General features: G+C 43.5%; 1 non-coding gene and 1 pseudogene across 1 annotated transcript; both read left to right on the top strand.

Annotated features, from left to right (window-relative positions):
- The first annotated feature begins 707 nt into the window (after positions 1–707).
- On the top strand, positions 708–17,660 carry LOC136391453 (regulatory factor X-associated protein pseudogene; annotated as a pseudogene).
- TRNAV-AAC (transfer RNA valine (anticodon AAC)) lies at positions 5,093–5,168 on the top strand. The gene has a single exon. It is a non-coding gene; the product is annotated as a tRNA-Val (tRNA).
- Positions 17,661–18,449: the final 789 nt, after the last annotated feature.

Here is an 18,449-nt window from a genome sequence, read left to right as displayed (position 1 = left end):
AGTCACTCTTCTCCGTTGGAACTCAGGAAGGGTGTGGGTGGAAGACTGTGGATCCCTGCCCCGCGAGGCACACTGCGCTGACCAGCCATCCACTGCCTGCACACGTGCCGCTGAGCCACCTCCTGTTGGGAAATTTGAGGGAGTGGAGGGTGGGGCGGCACCTGGGCAGGAGCATCTTTATGATTCTTGGATCACGTCTTTGGCATGTGTTTGTTTTATGTCTGTATGAGTCATGGCTTTACTTTTTAAAAAGTGGAAACTCCCCAAACATGGGCTTTATTTAAATGTCCAGGGCCAACCTTCAGTTACCACATGGATGTCAAGATGTCAACACACTGGAGGAGACCTGGCTGGGGCTGTAGACCTCACCAGGACTGTGCTCTCAGAACCCCTGTGGGGCCACCGAACTAGGCACCACAGGTCCTAACCCCAGGCTTTCCAGATGTTCACGGCACCTTTCCTTTCTCTGGGGAACACCTGTAAGTTCTAAGTTGTAGAAACAGTCTGGAAGAGTGAGGGCACCAAGAGCCCGTAGAACAGAGCCTGACAAGACCTCTTTTCTAAAAAGGAGGTTTAAATACATGGTGCTATATGAGCAAGAGGAGGAGAGACTACATTCAGGCTGCTGGGCAGATGCCCCTCCACCTGCCCTGCCTCAGGCCAGTCGCCCCTGGGCCCACAGGAGACAGAGGTCTGTCTCCTGGGCTATGGGCTATACTGGAGCTCCCAAGAGCACAGTTCCAGAAAATGACCCTGCAGGCAATGGCTGCAAACCTTCAACCAAGCACCACCACCGGGGAGGTGAGAGCAATGCCACTATCAGGTACCTTATAGAGGAAAAACTGAGGCTGAGAGAGAAGAAACATGCCCCTCAGCCACCCCACCTCCATCCTGCCTTCAGTCCCACCCTCACCCTCAACACTCAGCTCCAGAGGTGGGGTCACTCTCCTCCTCCACCTCCTCCCCTGCCCCCCTCCACCCAGCGTCCCTTCCCAACTCTGTCTCCCCACGGCCCCTTCCCTCCCTTCCCCTGCCTCCACTCCCTGACCTAGCCCATTCAGCCCATCCGCAGAGGCCCCAAGCCCAGCTTATTGTCTCTCCTCCATGCGCTTCCTCCATGACAAGCACATTTCTAGAGCTGGTTTGTCTGCCCCTTTCGCTACCCTGTGAGAACGCCATGGGGTTCAGGTGACTCTCAAGTCTTTCCTGAGAAGACCTCCCCTCATCATTGGACAAGGCCAGGACTCTGGCCAGGACCTGCTGAAAGAAGGATCCCAAGAAAGCCCCCTTGCCCATGGATTCTCTGGAGGGAGTACGAGCAGAGGAGACCTCAGGTACAGGCCCATTCCTATGCTTATCAGACAGATGTCCCCACTGCTCCCCACGCCAGCGAGGGGGTGGCAAGGGCCTACATAATTTCCTGTTTGAACAAAACCATAAATTAACCTTTTGTTCCCACTTTGTATTTTTTCCAAGTGAAATGCTAAGGCATACCCTTCCTCTTATCACTTCCTGCCTGGCTACCAACACTGAAATAGAAGCATCTGCATGGACACACGTTAAAAAGATAGAAAAGAAGTGAGGAAAAGCAAGAGACTTGGCATCACAATGGCTTGTTTTTCACAATAAGGAATCACTAATGAAAACGGTTACTCCGGAAACAGTGCTCCCTGTGGTATGTCACAGTGATGGTGAATCGAGTGCCCCCTCCGTGCCACAGGCCCCCACAGTCCAGGAGGCCTGGAATCCTGCCCCTGCCTGAACCTGGGCATCCACACCACAGAGTAAGAATGACAAGAGCCCCCACCTGGAGGGGAAGAGTGATGGTCAATGAGGTGTTTGTTGACACCATCCCCTGGTGTCAATACTCAGGGAGAGAGAATACGGGAAGTTTTGTCTCCTGTGACAGATGCAGAAATGGGAACTTCAAGGCCTGCAGGTTGGATGAAACCCTTGTACGCCCATCCAGATCCATATGACTGCAGATAATCCTCACTGGCACTCGTATGTAAAAATACCAATGATTTATGTATATGCACCTTTATCCGGCCACCTTGCTGAACTTGTTTATTAGTTCTTGTAGTTTTTCTGTGGACTCCTCAAGATTTTCTATATTTCTTTCACCTCTAAAAGCCTTTCATTTCCTTTTCCTTCCTGACTTCCCTGGCTGGGCTCTTCGGTTTGATATTGGCTAGAAGTGGAATGGACATCCTTGCTTTCGATGCTTTGATGGTAGAAAAAAAGCATCAGTCGGTCCTCAGGAGGTATGACGTTCCTGGTGGGTTGTTCATAGATGCCCCTTATAGGCTGAGGAAGTTCCCTCTCTTTAGTGTTGGGATTTAGTCAGTTCACACAGGTTCAGCAGAACCGATACCTAATATTTTGGTGAGTTTGGTGAATCAGTTGTTAAAATGGCACTTGTAACCTGGGTTCTCTCTAAGGTGGGCGCCTGGGCAGTCGCCCAATGTGGAAATCACAAATTTACATTCCTTATTCTTTTTTAATGTTCATCTGAGCAACAGCATATTCTAAGCACCCAAAGTCTTGTTCATTCCATCCATAGGTGAAAAAAATTGCAAGTTAGGATGCCAATCAAGAAGCAATATGGAAATATCTTAAATAACAGTTTTATTGTTTTTGTCAGGTATTATTCAATATTTTTTATTAATATTTTAAAACTCTTATAACATAATCTAGTTTTGTGTACCTCTTTCATGTTCTTATTTAAGTATTAAATGCATGAAATAATAAACAACCTTTTGGTATATTGGTTTTTTTATACTTGAAACAGTCATTAGGGCAGAGAACTGGTTGTTAAATTATTTGAATCCCACCACTGCTCTCTTTCTAGTTTATTGGGAGTTTTCTTATCCTGAAAGGGTGTTGAATTTTATCAAATGCTTTTCCTGAACCAATTGAGATGATCATGAGGTTTCCATTCTTTGTTCTATCAGTATGGTACATTACAGTGCCATAGACTGAATGTTTGCATCTCCCAAAATTCATGCGTTGAATCCGAACCTTCTATGTGATAGTATTTGGAGGCACAGTCTGTAGGAGGTTTTCAGGTCATGAGAGCAGAGTCCTTATGAACAGGATTCCTGTCCTTATAAAAGAGATCCCGAAGAGTGCCCTCCCCTTCCGCCAGGTGAGGACACAGGGAGCAGAAAGCCATCAGTAACCCTGGAAATGCCCCACGCCAGACACCAGATCTGCCCATGCCTTGATCCTGGATTTCCCATCCTCCAGAACTGTGAGAAATTTCCACATTTCTGTCCTTTACAAACCACCCAGTCTATTTTATTATAGCAGCCCAAATGAACTAAGACACACAATTCCTGTTATTTGCTGGACCTAGGTTCTATAAAGTCATTGAGAACACTGAGTCAGCAAATATGGAGCTACTGTTCCTAAGAAAATACAGGATTAGGATCCCACTAGCCTCATGCCGCACTTTTTTATCAACTGATCAATATGTACCTTTTTAAAATAGATGTTTCTTTTGTGAAAAATAATATAAACAATGCTACTTTAAAATGGAGTTGGAGCCTGACCAGGCACTGGCACAGTGGATAGAGTGTCAGCCTGATACACTTGAGGACCCAGGTTCAAAACCCTGAGGTCACTGGTTTGAGTGTGGGCTCATCCAGGTTGAGTGTGGGATCACCAGGTTGAGCCTAAAGGTCATTGGCTTGAAGCCCAAGGTTGCTGTCTTGAAGCCCAAGGTCACTGGCTTGAGCAAGGGGTCACTGGCTTGGCTGGAGACCTCTGGTCAAGGCACATATGAGAAAGTAATCAATAAACAACTAAAGTGATGCAACTATGAGTTCATCCTTCTCATCTCTCTCCCTCCCTGTCTGTACCACCACAACCCCTCTCTCTCACTAAAAAAATTAATAAAATGGAGTTGGCCTCACCATCCCAGAGAAACTGCTTTACACGTCTTACTCTTTAAACCTTTCCAATGTTAAAATGGGGGAAAATGTTAAAACCTTTGGACTGGGCTTAAATTAGCATTGTGTTCCAAAGAACTGTTGGAAAAGAGAAGACAGCAGATATTGTGAGTACTGGCCTGAAAATTAAAATTCTTTTGAATTAGCATCACACTGTTAACTTATCTGCACTATCTATAAAAATTCCTCCTTTCTCTTCATGCAATTGTTCCTCTTCCCTTTCTTATAAACACTCACCCCTTGCCTTCATTATCTGGGTTTCTGCCTGAATCAGTGTTTCCAAAATAGCTATTCTTATGGACTTCAAATAAACACTTGTGGCTTCTCACTTTGGACTTTTATTTTTAGGGTAACACTTGTTGACACTAAAAATGTCCAAATCTGTAGAGAATTTTTATAGAGCATTAAGCCAAACTGATAGCATTCTTGGAAGCAAGATCTCAAATGCTCTATAGAATGACAGTTTGGTTTTTTTTATCATAGTGTTTTGTTTTTTTAATGAGAGAGAGAGAGAGGGACAGACAGACAGGAAGGAGAGAAACGAGAACTATCTACTCATAGTTATAGCACCTTAGTTGTTCATAGATTGCTTTCTCATACATGCCTAGATCCGGGGACTCTAACTGAGCCAATGACCTCTTGCTCAAGCCAGTGACCCTGGGAATCAAGTCAGAGAACTTTTGGCTCAATATGTAACCATGGAGTCATGTCTACAATCCCACACTCAGGCTGGTGACCCCGCACTCATGCTGGTGAGTCCACACTCAATCCGATGAGCCCAAGCTCAAGCTAGTGATCTCGGGGTTTGAACCTGGCTCCTCAGCATCTCAGAATGATACTTTATCCACTGTGTCACCACCTAGTCAGGCAATAATGTATTATTACTGTTCTCAATATTCAGCAATCATGAGACAATCTTGGGACATCTTGAGACCTCCTTCCTAATTAGAAGCTTCTCTCTACTTTACAAAATGTAAGCAAAAAAGATAACTTGTAAAATGTAAAAACTAAGAAATTGGGAGAGAGAAGAAAAGAGAAACACTACCTATCACCCTAAAATGGTATGACAAAGTCTGCTTCTTTGATTTATTTTTGTTGCCTTATAATGTCTGTGGTCTTCAAAAATGAGTCATACTTTAGCCCTGGCTGATTGGCTCAGTGGTAGATCATCGGCCCAACATGTGGAAGTCCTGGGTTCAATTCCCAGCCAGGGCACACAGGAGAAGCATCCATTTGCTTCTCCACCCTTCCCCCTCTCATTCCTCTCTCTCTCTTCCCCTCCTTCAGCCAACGCTCCATTGGAGCCAAGTTGGCCTGGGCGCTGACAATGGTTCCATGGCCTCTGCCTCAAGTGCTAGAATGGCTCCAGTTGCAGTGGAACAACACCTCAGATGGGCCAAGCATCGCCCCCTGGTGGGCATGCTGGGTGGATCCTGGTCTGGCGCATGCAGGAGTCTGTCTGCCCCTGGCCCCCGTTTCTCACTTCAGAAAAATACAAAAATAAAAAAAAGAAGAAATTAAAAAAAAAACCTGGTTCTCTTAGCTTCAGTGTGGGGTCACTGGCTTGAACATGGGATTATTAGCATGATTCCATGGTTGCTGGCTTGAGCCCAAAGGTCTCTGGCTTGAAGCCCAAGGTTGATGGTTTGAGCCCATAGTCACTGGCTTGAACAAGGGGTGACTAGCTTGGCTTGAGCCTCCGGTTAAGGCAATCAATGCACAACTAAAGTGATGCAATTATGAGTTGATGTTTCTTATCTCTCTCCCTTCCTGTCTCTCTGTCTCTCAGAAAGAAAAAAAAGGAATCTACAAAAAACCTACAGCTAGCACCATACTTAACAATGAGAGACTGAATGCTTTTCTCCTAACATTGGGAACACAGCAAGGAAATCTAGTTCATCACTTCTGTCCAACATTGCACTGAAAGTTCTAGGCAACACAGAAAGATGAGAAAATGAAATAACAGGCATACATATCAGAAAGGAAGAAATAAAACCAATTGTATATCTGTATACTAGCAATCAAAGTTTAAAAATAGCACAATAGTTCAAAATGAGAGAAGGTATTTATGTATAAATTAAGGAAACATGCACAGAATTTCAATGCTCAAAATGATAAAATTTTGACAAAAAAATCAAACAAGATTTAAATAAATGGTGACATACTAAGTTCATGTTTGGAAGACTCAATATAATAGAGCTGTCAATTGTGTCAGTGATATACAGATTTAGGGCAATTTCTATCAAAACCTTGGCAAGACTTATTCTAAATTAATACAGAAAGGCAAAGGAACTAAGAATAAAAATGATGAAAAAGAGGGATAAATTGGGAACCAATCCTAAGAATTTTCACAAAATAAGAAATTTGTCTCTGAAAACAGAAGAAAAAAAGAACTTTTCCATAGCCATGGTAATCAAGACTGTGTGGTACGGGCAGGAAGAGACGCATACATCAGCAGAAATGAAGAGATCAAGGGACAGCCCCACAAGTAGGAGCAGCTGCTTCTTGACATAGGTGCAAAGGCAACCCATTGAAGGGAGAATAGTCTTTACAACAGATGGTGCTGGAGCAACTGAATTTCCATAGGGAAAGAAGAATCTCCACCTAAATCACATATTATACCAAAACTAACACAAAAAACATCATAGATTTAAATGTATTAAAAGTATTAAGGCCCTGGCCAGTTGGCTCAGTGGTAGAGCGTTGGCCTGGCGTGCAGGAGTCCCAGGTTCGATTCCTGGCCAGGACACACAGGAGAAGTGCCCATCTGCTTCTCCACCCTTCCCCCTCTCCTTCCTCTCTGTCTCTCTCTTCCCCTCCCGCAGCCAAGGCTCCATTGGAGCAAAGTTGGCCCGGGCGCTGAAGATGGTTCCATGGCCTCTGCCTCAGGCACTAGAATGGCTCTGGTTGCAACAGAGCGATGCCCCAGATGGGCAGAGCATCGCCCCCGGTGGGCATGCCGGGTGGATCCTGGTTGGGTGCATGCGGGAGTCTGTCTGACTGCCTCCCCATTTCCAACTTCAGAAAAATACAAAAAAAAAAAAGTATTAAAATTCTAGAATAAAACAAAGGGGAAGGTCTTTGGGATCTAGGACACGGTTCAAGGTTCTTAGATGTGACACTAGACACATGATCTGAAAAAGAAAAAGATGGATAAATTTGTCTTCTACAAAATGTAAAATGTGTGCTCTTTGCCACACTGCTATGAAGACAGAGGAGGAAAAGACAAACTAAAGACTGGGAGAAAATATTCACAAAATGCCTATTTCACAAAGGACTCAAACTAGAATACATCAAAACTCAAGAGTAGAAAGAAGTCCTTTTAGAGAGCGAGCAAAAGGCTTGAAGTGCTATTTCACTGATGTGGACAGACAGATGGCAATAAGTACGTGTAGAGATAGTCAACTCGACTAGTCATCAGGAAAACGCAAATTAAGACTACAATATACACATCAGTCAGTATGCACCAACTGACCAGCTAAAATAAAAATCAGTGATAGTGGCAAGTAAGGACAAGAATGCAAAGAAACTGAATCTTTCTTCCATTTTTAGAGGGAATTTTAAATTGTACAACCACTCTTGCAAATAGTTAAGCAGTTTCTTTAAACAAACAATAATAACCCTCTAAATATACACTTACCATAGTACTCCACAATCACATGCCTGGGCATTGATCGCAGAGCCCATTTCTTGAAGACTTATCCTTTTTTTTCAAATTAATTATATTTTTTTTAGCAAGCGAGAGAGAAAGAAGTGAGAACCATCAACTCATAATTGCCAGTGGTCACTGTCTTTGGGAAGCTGTATCCAGACTTGACTGCGACCACAAATCACCCATAGCTCCTGAACTTGGATGCAGCAAAAGGATAAGATTGGGCTGTATCCATTGCGCAGGGTTGATATGTATTTTATGTAGACACATGCATTATTTAAAGTGCCTATATGGGAAAGAAGTTGTGAGAAGAGCTGTTTGTTGTTGAAATCTCAAAAATTTCAGCTCAGGTGCACAGCCCCTGGCTGCTCAGATCCTGCCTGGGAGGTGAGACTCTGCCCCTTCATTGGGTTTCACTACTGGAAAGTTAACTCGCTTTCCATCAAGGCTCACAGATGTGGCTTTGGCTGGTTGGCTCAGTGGGTAAAGCATCAGCCTGGCATGTGGAAGTCCCAGGTTCGATTCCCAGTCAGGGCACATAGGAGAAGCAACCATCTGCTTCCCCGTGCCTCCCCCTCCTCTCTCTCTTTCTTTCTCTCTCTCTCTTTTCTTCTTTTTTCCATCCTGCAGCCACGGCTCAATTGGTTTGAGCACATCAGCCCTGGGTGCTGAGGAAGGCTCTATAAAGCCTCCGCCTCAGGTGCTAAAAATAGCTCAGTTGCGAGCATGGCCCCACATGGGCAAAGCACCGGCTCCAGACTGGGTGGATCCTGCTTAGGGCACATGCGGGAGTCTGTCTCTCTATCTCCCCTCTTCTCACTTGGAAAAGAAGAAGAAGAAGAAGAAAAAAGACTCACATGATGCAAAAGTTTTTCAAAGTAGGAAAAGTTTCTAATCCTGTGGGTCCTGAAATACCACAGTTCTCCACAGTGGCATTTTGGGTAAGAGCCTGAAAAAGATGGGAAGCACACAGGGCAAGTTGTGTTTAGAACAGCCTTGAATTCCAGCGAGAAAGCCATGTTGACTGGGATCCAGGAGAACCCACAGGTGGGGTAAGACACGAGGAATAGTTTAGGTGGCAGCAGGGTGATGATGAGTGGGAGTAAGAGCTTCCCTCTCCACCTTCAGGAGTTCAAATTCATGGCTGTATTACTCTGGTTCTGTATCCTGGTTTCCTCATCTGAAAAATGGGTATCATAACTAATCCATAAGGCCTTTTGTAAGAATTAAATGAGATAAATGCTAGTAGTTCAAAGATAATCTAGGACAAAGTAGATGCTCAACAAATGACAGCTAATTATTATTATGAAAATAACAATAGCAATAAAGTGTCTAGTATTTGCAGCGCATAGCATGGAGTTGATGCATGTTGAGAGTTAAACCACATTGGCTACAAGAGCCCATGGTGAAACTTGCAAGAATACTGGAGCTAATTGTTAAACTCAGCTTCTATTAAACATTCAATTACACATACTTACAAATAAATAGAGTAAATGCACAAGATTCTTCACTTCTTTATGACTTTCTACATCTTACTATGATGGTGATCTCAAGGTTATTTACCTGTATTTATCTGTGAGGGGCAATACTGTGTCAAGTTGATACTGTGCATCTCTTTCCAAGGCCATTCAGTATAGTTGTCATTGGTAACTTGAAATTGGCCATAGGGGATTAAGACTGGAGAAATCATAAAATCCTATAAATTTGGGCTTTTTTCTTTTTAAATTAACAGGAAAGCCTAATGTTAAATAACTAACAGCATATTTCCTGATGTCTATTATTCTTGTTACTATGGACTGAATATTGTCTCCCTAAAATTAACATGTTGGAGCCCTAACCCCCATTATAACTCTTTAGAGACAGGATCTGTGAGGAGGTGATAACAGTTACATGACGTTATTAAGGCAGGGCCCTAAGCCAACAAGATTTCTAAGAAGAGGAAGAGACCCTAGAACTCGCTGTCCCCTCTCTCCCTGCCTGTGGAGGCACAGGGATAAGGCAGCTGTCTACAACATAGGACGAGAGCTCTCACCAGAACCCACCATGCTGGGCTGGCATCCTGCTCGTGGGCTTCCAGCCTCTTGGACTGTGAGAAATAAATATCTGGTTTCTTTCGTGTTATTAAATTTTATTTATTGACTTCTGAGAGAGAGGAAGGGAAAGAGACAAAAATATGGATCAGTTCCTGTATGTGTCCTGACTAGGGATCCAACCTTGGACTATTAGGATGATGTTCTAACTAACTGAGCTATCTGGCCAGCGCAAATATCTATTGTTTTAAATCACCCAGTCTATGGTTTTTGTTATATGGGAGCCCGAGCTAAGACACTTGGTCTTCTTGGTGGTATTAAAGTACAATGTTTGCACATGGAAAATATTCCCTTCTTCCTCTTCTCCCCTCTCCTTCCTAATTCCCTCTTTTTCCTGTCTCCCAAACCTTTCCTTTTCCTATCCCCAGGTGAAAACTTCCAGGCCCAGCTCCAGCTGTGGTCCTCAGGTGCAGAGCTGCAAGGGGCCAGCAGAGGGAGCCAAGATACCAGCCCCAGCCATGAACTGACATCAGGGTCTTGGAGGTTGACTTTCAAGTTAACCTGTGCTTAGGGGATTCTGGTTGCTTGACCCTTATCAGATATTAATTTGAAAATGTTTTTTCCAATTCTATTCTCCATATTGTTCTTTGAAGCACAGATTTTAAATTTGATAAAATTCTATTTATCCTTTTTTCTTCTGCTTGTGCTTTTGGTATCATATCTAAGAAACCATGCTTAATCCAAGGTGATAATTTTTTTTTAAGAGAGAAAGGAAAGGAGAGAGAGAGAAAGAAACAGAGAGACAGGAACGTTGAGCTGTTCCTGTTTGTTCCCTGAATGGGGATTGAACCAGCAACCTCTGATGCTCAGGACAATGATCCAATCAACCAAGATAGGGCTAAGGTCACAAAAATTTATATGTGTTTTCTTCTAAGAGTTTCTTCATTCAGGTTTTTTATTTATTTATTTATTTATTTATTTATTTATTTATTTATTTTTACAGAGACAGAGAGAGAAAGTCAGAGAGAGGGATAGATAGGGACAGACAGACAGGAACCAGAGAGATGAGAAGCATCAATCATCAGTTTTTTGTTGTGGCACTTAGTTGTTCATTGATTGCTTTCTCATATATGCCTTGACCGTGGGCTACAGCAGACCGAGTAAACCCCTGCTCGAGCCAGCGACCTTGGGTCCAAGCTCGTGAGCTTTGCTCAAACCAGATGAGCCCGTGCTCAAGCTGGCAACCTCGGGGTCTTGAACCTGGGTCCTCCGCATCCCAGTCCAACACTCCATCCACTGCACCACTGCCTGGTCAGGCTGATTTTTTTTTTTTTTTTTTTTTTTTTAACAGGAGAGAGAAAGAAAGAGACAGGAAGGGAGAGAGATAAGAAGCATCAACTCCTAGTTGCATCACTTTATTTGTTCATTGATTGCTTTCTCAAATGTGCCTGGACTGGTGGGCTCAAGCCAAGCTAGTGACCCCTTCCTCAAGCCAGCAACCTTGGGATCATGTTGATGACTTCTCACTCAAGCAAGTGACCCCCGCTTAAGATGGCAAGCCTGTGCTCAAGCCAACGAGCCCACACTCTAACCAGGTCACTTCAGGGTTTTTAACTGGGGCCCTCAGTGCCCTGGGCTGATGTTCAATCCGCTGTGCCACCACCAGTCAGGCCATTTCTTTTTCTTTTCTTTTTAAGTGAGAGGAGGTGAGATAGAGAGACAGATTCCCATGTGTGTCCTGACCAGGATCCACCTGGCAACCCTCGTCTGGGACTGATGCTGGGACCAACAGAGCTATCCTCAGCACCTGGGGCCAACGCTCAACTTGAACCAATCGAGCCACTGGCTGTGAGAAGGGAAAAGAGAGAGAAGGGAGAGAGAGAGAAGGTGAGAGAAGCAGATGGTCGCTTCTCATGTGCACCCTAACTGGGAATCAAACCCAGAAGTCTGTACACCAGGCCAATGCTCTATTCACTGAACCACCAGCCAGGGCCTCATTTATTTTTCTTATATGATTTTTCGTTTGGTCTTTATATAATACTATGGATGTCAATTTTTATGTAATATTTTGGAAATGTTTTGATAACTTTTAGTAGTGAATTGGGACTCAGTTACTAAATTTAATTTATACTGATTTCCAATAAGTTGCAAATATGTTTTAATGTCACCTGGGAAATTCTTTCAGCTAAATTAGTTATTTCTGTTTCTAAACATTTTCATCATCTTTTCTGGATATCTTTTTTCATTTGGTATTCATTGTTTTACTTCTGTTATAAGTAAACAAACAGATAAAATTATTTTTAAAAAATATTCTATGAATGAAATCATGTAGTTATGTAACCTTTTGTATTGCCCTTTTCTATTAGCATAATCCTTTGCAAATTCATCCAGCTTGTTGTGTGTTATCCAGAATTCATTACTTTTATTGCTGAATAGTACTGTATTTCGTGGGACGGGTGTACTACTGTGTTTTTTTAACCATCAACTTGGTAAAAGATATTTTGGGTTGTTTCCAGATTGGGAATTTTTATGAATAAAGCTGCTACAAACATTTGTGCACACATTTTTATGAACACAAATACTCATTTCTCTGAGATAAGTGAAATTGCTGAGTCCTATGGTAATAGCATGTTTGGGTTTACAAGAAAAAAGTCAAATAGTTTTCCAAAGCAGCTACACCGTTTTACCTTCCCCAAAGCAGTGTGTGAGTAATCCTGTTTCTCTGCATCTTTGCCAGCATTTGTTGCTGCCACTGTTTTTTTTGTCCTATTTTAGCCATTCTGATAGGTGTATAGTTATATATTCTTCTTTGAAACTGAAATTTTAAACATGTGCATATTACCTAAAACAATAACAGTAATTAAAAAATAAAGTTACGTGTATGTAAGCAGGCACATGACGGCAACTGAAAATTAAGATATGAAGCGATTCATTTAAAGTAAGTAGGTTAAAGCGTAAGATCAGAATTCATGGCCACTGGTCAGGCACTCTGTCCCTCGCTGGGACAGACACCTAGAAGTCAAGTGCTGTTCCAATGGCAGCCTGATACCTTTCTCAGTGGACAGGTAAATGATTTTTTCTTAATTTTGTCTTCTCATGCTTTATGAAGATAATGCCATTATAACATTAAAACATTTGAAAATATTTCTTAAAGTTCTTTCTATATAGACTTCAAAATCAAAAGCATAATGTAACAGTGTGTGCATTCCACATAGCTTTGCCTACAATCGACAACTTCTGCCTGTTTCATTATCCTTATCTCCCCTTTTCTGTAGAGTATTTTAAAACAAACACCGAATATCATGTCCTTTCTCTAGAAATACTTTAGGATGTGTTTATATATCTATATTTAAAAATCACACACTTTCTTACATAATCATACTTAAAATCAACAATGATTTCTTTATTAAAAATGTTTAAGGAGAAACAGTTTCCCCCACTCCCACCACTATTCAAACCACAGTGATTGCACTTCCCCTCTTCCAGTTCTGCAGGAAGTGTGCAAGGCCAGGTGCCGGAGATGCAATCCCGGGGCCTCCCCTGTTTCTTCCCTTTTTAAACATGACATCATGTTCAGTTCCATGTAGCCCCATCATCTTAACCAGGGGAGTTGGATGATTTTTATATTCCTCTAAAAATACCTTCCTTACAGACCATTTATCCCTTATGAATATTGCTACAAAAATCCTCAACAAAATACTAGCCAACCAAATTCTGCTGCATATGAAAAGGATCAGACACAATGACAAAACTGAATTTATTCGCAGAATGCAAAGATGGTTCACAATATAAAAACCTGCCAAATTAATATATCACATTAGCTCTTTCTCTCTCTCTCTCTCTCTCTCTCACACACACACACACACACACACATATTTCCTCTCTTTCTCTAAAATTAATATAAGATAAATTAAAAAATATATATATCACATTAACAGAATGAAGTTAGGGAGAGGGATACTGACATTATCATCTCAACTGATGCAGTAAAACATTTGACAAAGTCTAACACCTAATTTTTATGGTAAAAACAAAACAAAAAACACTCAACAAACTAGAAATGCAAGGCAACATCCTCAACATGATGAAGGCCATATATGAAAAACCACAGTGAACATTATACTCAATGAAAAAGACTGAAAGCTCTACCCCTAAGATCAGAAACAAGACAAGAATGCCTGCTTTTGTCCCTTTTATTCAGTAAAGTACTGAAAATCTTAGCCAGAGCAATTAGGCAAGAAAAATAAATAAAAGGCATCCAAATTGAACAGGGAAAAAGTAAATTAATCTTTGTCCATAGATGACACATTTTTTTTTCTTTTCTTTTTTTAGCAAGAGAGAGAGACAGCCAGATAGACAGGAAGAGCGAGAAATGAGAAACATCAACTTGTGGCATTTTAGTTGTTCATTGATTGCTTTCTTATATGTGCTTTGATAAGGGAATCGGGGGGGGGGGCAGGGGTGTCCTCCAGCTGAGATGGTGACCCCTTGCTCAAGCCAGTGACTTTGGTCTCCAAACCAGCGACTTTTGGACTCAAGCCAGCGGCCATGGGGTCATGTCTATGATCCCAGGCTCAAACTGGTAAGCCTGTGCTCAAGCCAGCAACCTTGGGGTTTCGAACCTGGGTCCTCAGCATTCCTGGACACTATATCGACTGCACCACCACCTGGTTGGACAGATGACATCTTTATTATATGCAGCTTAAGTGTCTGTTTGTCGCCGATAGCTTATTGGTTGCTTGAGTAACTGTACTAGCCAATGGGGTGAAGTTGCCACAGCTGGACGCAAATTGAGCAGGTCAGGGGGAAGGTGAACATTTGTTTGCATTGGCAATCATCTGCTTTTGAAACAATTTAAGGCTGAACGCAAATTGAGTGTGTCAGGGGGAAGGTGAACATTTGTTTGCATTGGCAATCATCTGTTTTACATAAAAACTACGTCTTAACGTAATTTCTTTTAAGAATGCCTCCTAGAAAATACAGCACTGAAGAGGAGAGAAAAGGAGCTAAAGCTGCACAAAAACGGCTTTCTCGACAAAAAGAAACCACTGAGCAGAGAAAGACAAGGCTTGCTTCAGTCGCAGAGCAAATGCATCTTTCTCGGCAAAATGAGACTGATGAGCATAGAGAAACAAGGCTTGCCTCAGATGCAAGACAAAAAAGCCTGTCTCGACAAAATGAGTCCCTTGAACAAAGGTAGGAGAGAAATGCAAAAAAACCGACAGAGTAATGCTGACCAAAACGCAAAAAGGATTAAAACATATTTAAATCACCTTTATTTATTGAGCTAGCGGTGGCTCTGAAGAAATGTACCGCCAGTGGTTTCCTTCATTGCACTCTACTTTAAGCAATTAAGCAAGTAGAAGGGGGAAACCCCATGGGGCACTAAGCAAAGGGGTGTCCTTGCCGCCTGCCCTGTGTAATTCAGTTTGAATTAGCAGACACCTTTGCACAAATCATTTTAATTACAATTTATAATATCTAGAACAGTGGTCATTTCATATGACCGCCGGGCTTTCTAGTAATCTTATATGTAGAAAACTCGATAAAGATTTCACATCAGCCTGACCAGGCGGTAGCGCAGTGGGTAGAGCGTATGACTGGGACGTGGAAGACCAGGTTCTGAGACCCTGAGGTTGCCAGCTTGAGTGCAGGCTCATCTGGTTTGAGCAAGGCTCACCAGCTTAAACCCAAGGTCTCTGGTTGTAGCCCCCCCCCCCTCAAGGTACATATGAGAAAACAATTAATGAACAACTAAGGTGCCGCAAGGAAGAACTGATGCTTCTCATCTCTCTCCCTTCCTATCTGTCTGTCCCTATCTGTCCCTCTGTCTGTCACAAAAATAAATAAATAAATAAATAAATAAATAAATAAATAAATAATAGTGCATTAAAAAAAAGATTTCACACCAACCTCCCACACACAAAACAACCTAGTAGAGATAATAAACTCAGCAAAGCTGCAGGATACAAAATTAAGACAAGTATCAATTGCATTTCGCCTGTCGCGTGTGTTGATCTGGTTTGTGAGGTGACATTGGGCCGGGAAGGTGCTGAAAAGCTGGGGTGGTTCCCGCTGCGCCAAGCCTCAGCTTCCCAGAAGTATAGCTTGTCACTCCGCGGCAAGGATGCGGCGCTGACGGTGCCCTCTGAGCCCGGGCCTCACCCTCGCTCCGCCCCCGCCCCCTCCTCCTTCCCGGCTCCGACCCCGCCCTGGCTCCAGCTCACTCCGGGCTGCGAACCGCACTGCACCTTCCTGGTCTTGCGCCCTATGGTGGGCAAGACAAAAGCAGCCCAGGAGTCCCTGACGCAGGCTCCGGCCCTGGGGGCAGCGCTGGGGCGGACAAGCCTGTATGACACCTGTGTGAAGAGGAGGGAGATGGAGAGGAGGAGGCGGGGGAGGACGAAGCCGACCTGCTGGACCCTCAGGACCTCCATGGGGCGGCGAGAGCAGTGCGAGGCCGGAGGACCTGGAGGACGAAGAGACCCACTCCAAGGGCGAGGAAAGCAGCGGGGGCGCCGGCGGACGAGGCAGCAGCTGGGCCGCATGAGCGAGACCTGTGCTTCTGAGGGCTGCAGCGCAACTACGAGCCGAGTGCCCACGTAGCGCAAGGCATGAGTGTGCAAGAAACTCCGCAACAGCATGTACAAGGACAAGTACAAAAAGGAGAAAAGTGATCAGGCCCTGGGTGGAGCCGCCCGGGCTGGCAACTGGAGGAAAGTGCAAACAACATACTCTCTGTTAAAAAACGGGAGCTTTGGGCGATCCTCCTGCAAGTCCTACGTTTAGAACAAGTGTTGAATCAATAGCTGGGCTGGCTAGAGCATCGTGGGGGAAGCACAGAAGCTGCCAGTTCAATCCCGCGTCAGGACACATACAGAAACAGATCAATGTTCCTGTTTCTGTCTCTCTCTAAAACCAATTAAGTAAACATTTAAAAAAAGTTAAAGAAAAAAACATAAAGGAAGAGTCATTACCAAAAAGCCCAGAGTGTGCATTTTTTTACAGGAACAACTATTAAATCCCCAAGTTTTAGAGTAAAGACAGCAGCAGTTTTCAGGAACGTCAGTGTGAGGAAATTTATCAAAAAGCTCAACATGATTTTTTAAAAACCTTATTTCAGTAGACAAAGGTATTTTTGTACTAAGATAACTGGGGTAGCCTGACCAGGCAGTGGCACAGTAGATAGAATCTCGTGGAACCATGATCTCAGACTTCCAGCCTCTGGAACTAAGAGAAATTAATGTTGTTTAAAAGCCTCCCAGTCTGTATTATTTTTATAGCAACCTGAATGTACTCAAAGGGTTTTGAGCAGAGGGAATGTGACTTGCCTTGGGTCTAAGAAACACTCAGCTGCTGTGAGAGAAAAGACAGGTTGTGGCCTAGCTGAAAGCCAGTAGGAAGATGACTGCAATAGTCTAGGTGGGAGGCAATGGGCTCCGGCCACAGAGAGGGCAGTGAGGAGAGCAGGAGGCTGAGAGGCTGGCTGTTCTTTGCTGTCAAATTGAGAAGTCAGATGAGGCGTGTAAGAAGTTGGACAGTGACACTGAAGTTTTGTGCTGAGTCTGTTTCCTCATTTGTCAAAGAAAATAGCAATTCTCACTTCTTGGGGTGTTGTGAGGACTCAATGGGATGATGTAAGTCAGATACCTATCCATATTGGGGGCCCAGTTGGAACTAAACAAGGGGTGGCCCTGCTTCTTTTATCTTGCTAGTCCCTTTTTGCAGCAGCCTGACTGGCCACTTCCTGTGCTTACTTTGGGTCTCCACTCAGGTTTCACCTTCTCAAGGCATCCTTTCTAATGCCCCTACCCACAACATGCACACATCATGGCTCCTCCATCATAGCTCTAAGCTTGATGGCCAGAACAGCTGTCCCTCTTGCAGGAAGCCCACAGTGGCAATGATAAGTCCCTGCCTGTCCCCCTTCTCCCACCACCTTGTCTTCAAGTTCAAAGCTCCGAGGTCAATGACTGTCTCATATTCCCATGGCCTTTCCCCTCTCCATCCTCAGGTGTGAAGTGAGGGTGGGGTTTTCGAGTTTAGCCATTTTGGGTCAGAAGGGTATGTTGACTTGGAGGCTATGTCTGCTTGGACAAGCCACTGATTCTTGGAGCATCAGTGTTTAGCATCACCTATACTAAACTTGCTCAGACAAGTATTGTTCATTTTCCTTTTTCCCTGGAATTTCTTCCACTTAGGCTGAAAAGTGTGCCCAGGCCTGACGGTTTCCCAGGACTTGGGACTCTCAGTGCTAAAACCAGTCTGCCTCAAGCAAACTAGGCTGGTTGGGCACCCTACTCTTAATTGTGGTTGAAGGCCCTAAAAATTTAAATTTCACAATGACATTTTTCTCATACAAATGAAACATCAGACCATTAAAAGGAGTGAGGGCTCCTTGGAGAAACGGCTGATTACAGGTCTGGGGCAGAGTACAGATGATCCTGGAGCAATTTTTGCTAGAAAGTAAGAAAGTGCCAAATAATTATGATGTATTGAAAGGAAGTGGGCCTGACCTGTGGTGGCGCGGTGGATAAAGCATTGACTTGGAATGCTGAGGTCGCTGGTTCAAAACCCTGGGCTTGCCCGGTCAAGGCACATACAAATTAACAACTAAAGTGAAGCAACTATGACTTGATACTTCTTGTCTCTCCCCTCCTCTCTCTGTAAAATCAATCAATAAAAAAAAATTAAAAAAAAAAGGAAGTGGATGCCAGTTTGGAGGACACCCCTAACTAAATCTGCCATTTGAGCATCTAAGTAAGGAGTGTAATAGAATTAAACTCAATGAGTAAAATAAGAATCCACTGCTCC

The sequence above is a fragment of the Saccopteryx leptura genome, chromosome 2 (genome assembly GCF_036850995.1).
Source record: "Saccopteryx leptura isolate mSacLep1 chromosome 2, mSacLep1_pri_phased_curated, whole genome shotgun sequence".
NCBI classification, from domain to species: domain Eukaryota; kingdom Metazoa; phylum Chordata; class Mammalia; order Chiroptera; family Emballonuridae; genus Saccopteryx; species Saccopteryx leptura.
This window is presented reverse-complemented; position numbering and strand designations above follow the sequence as displayed.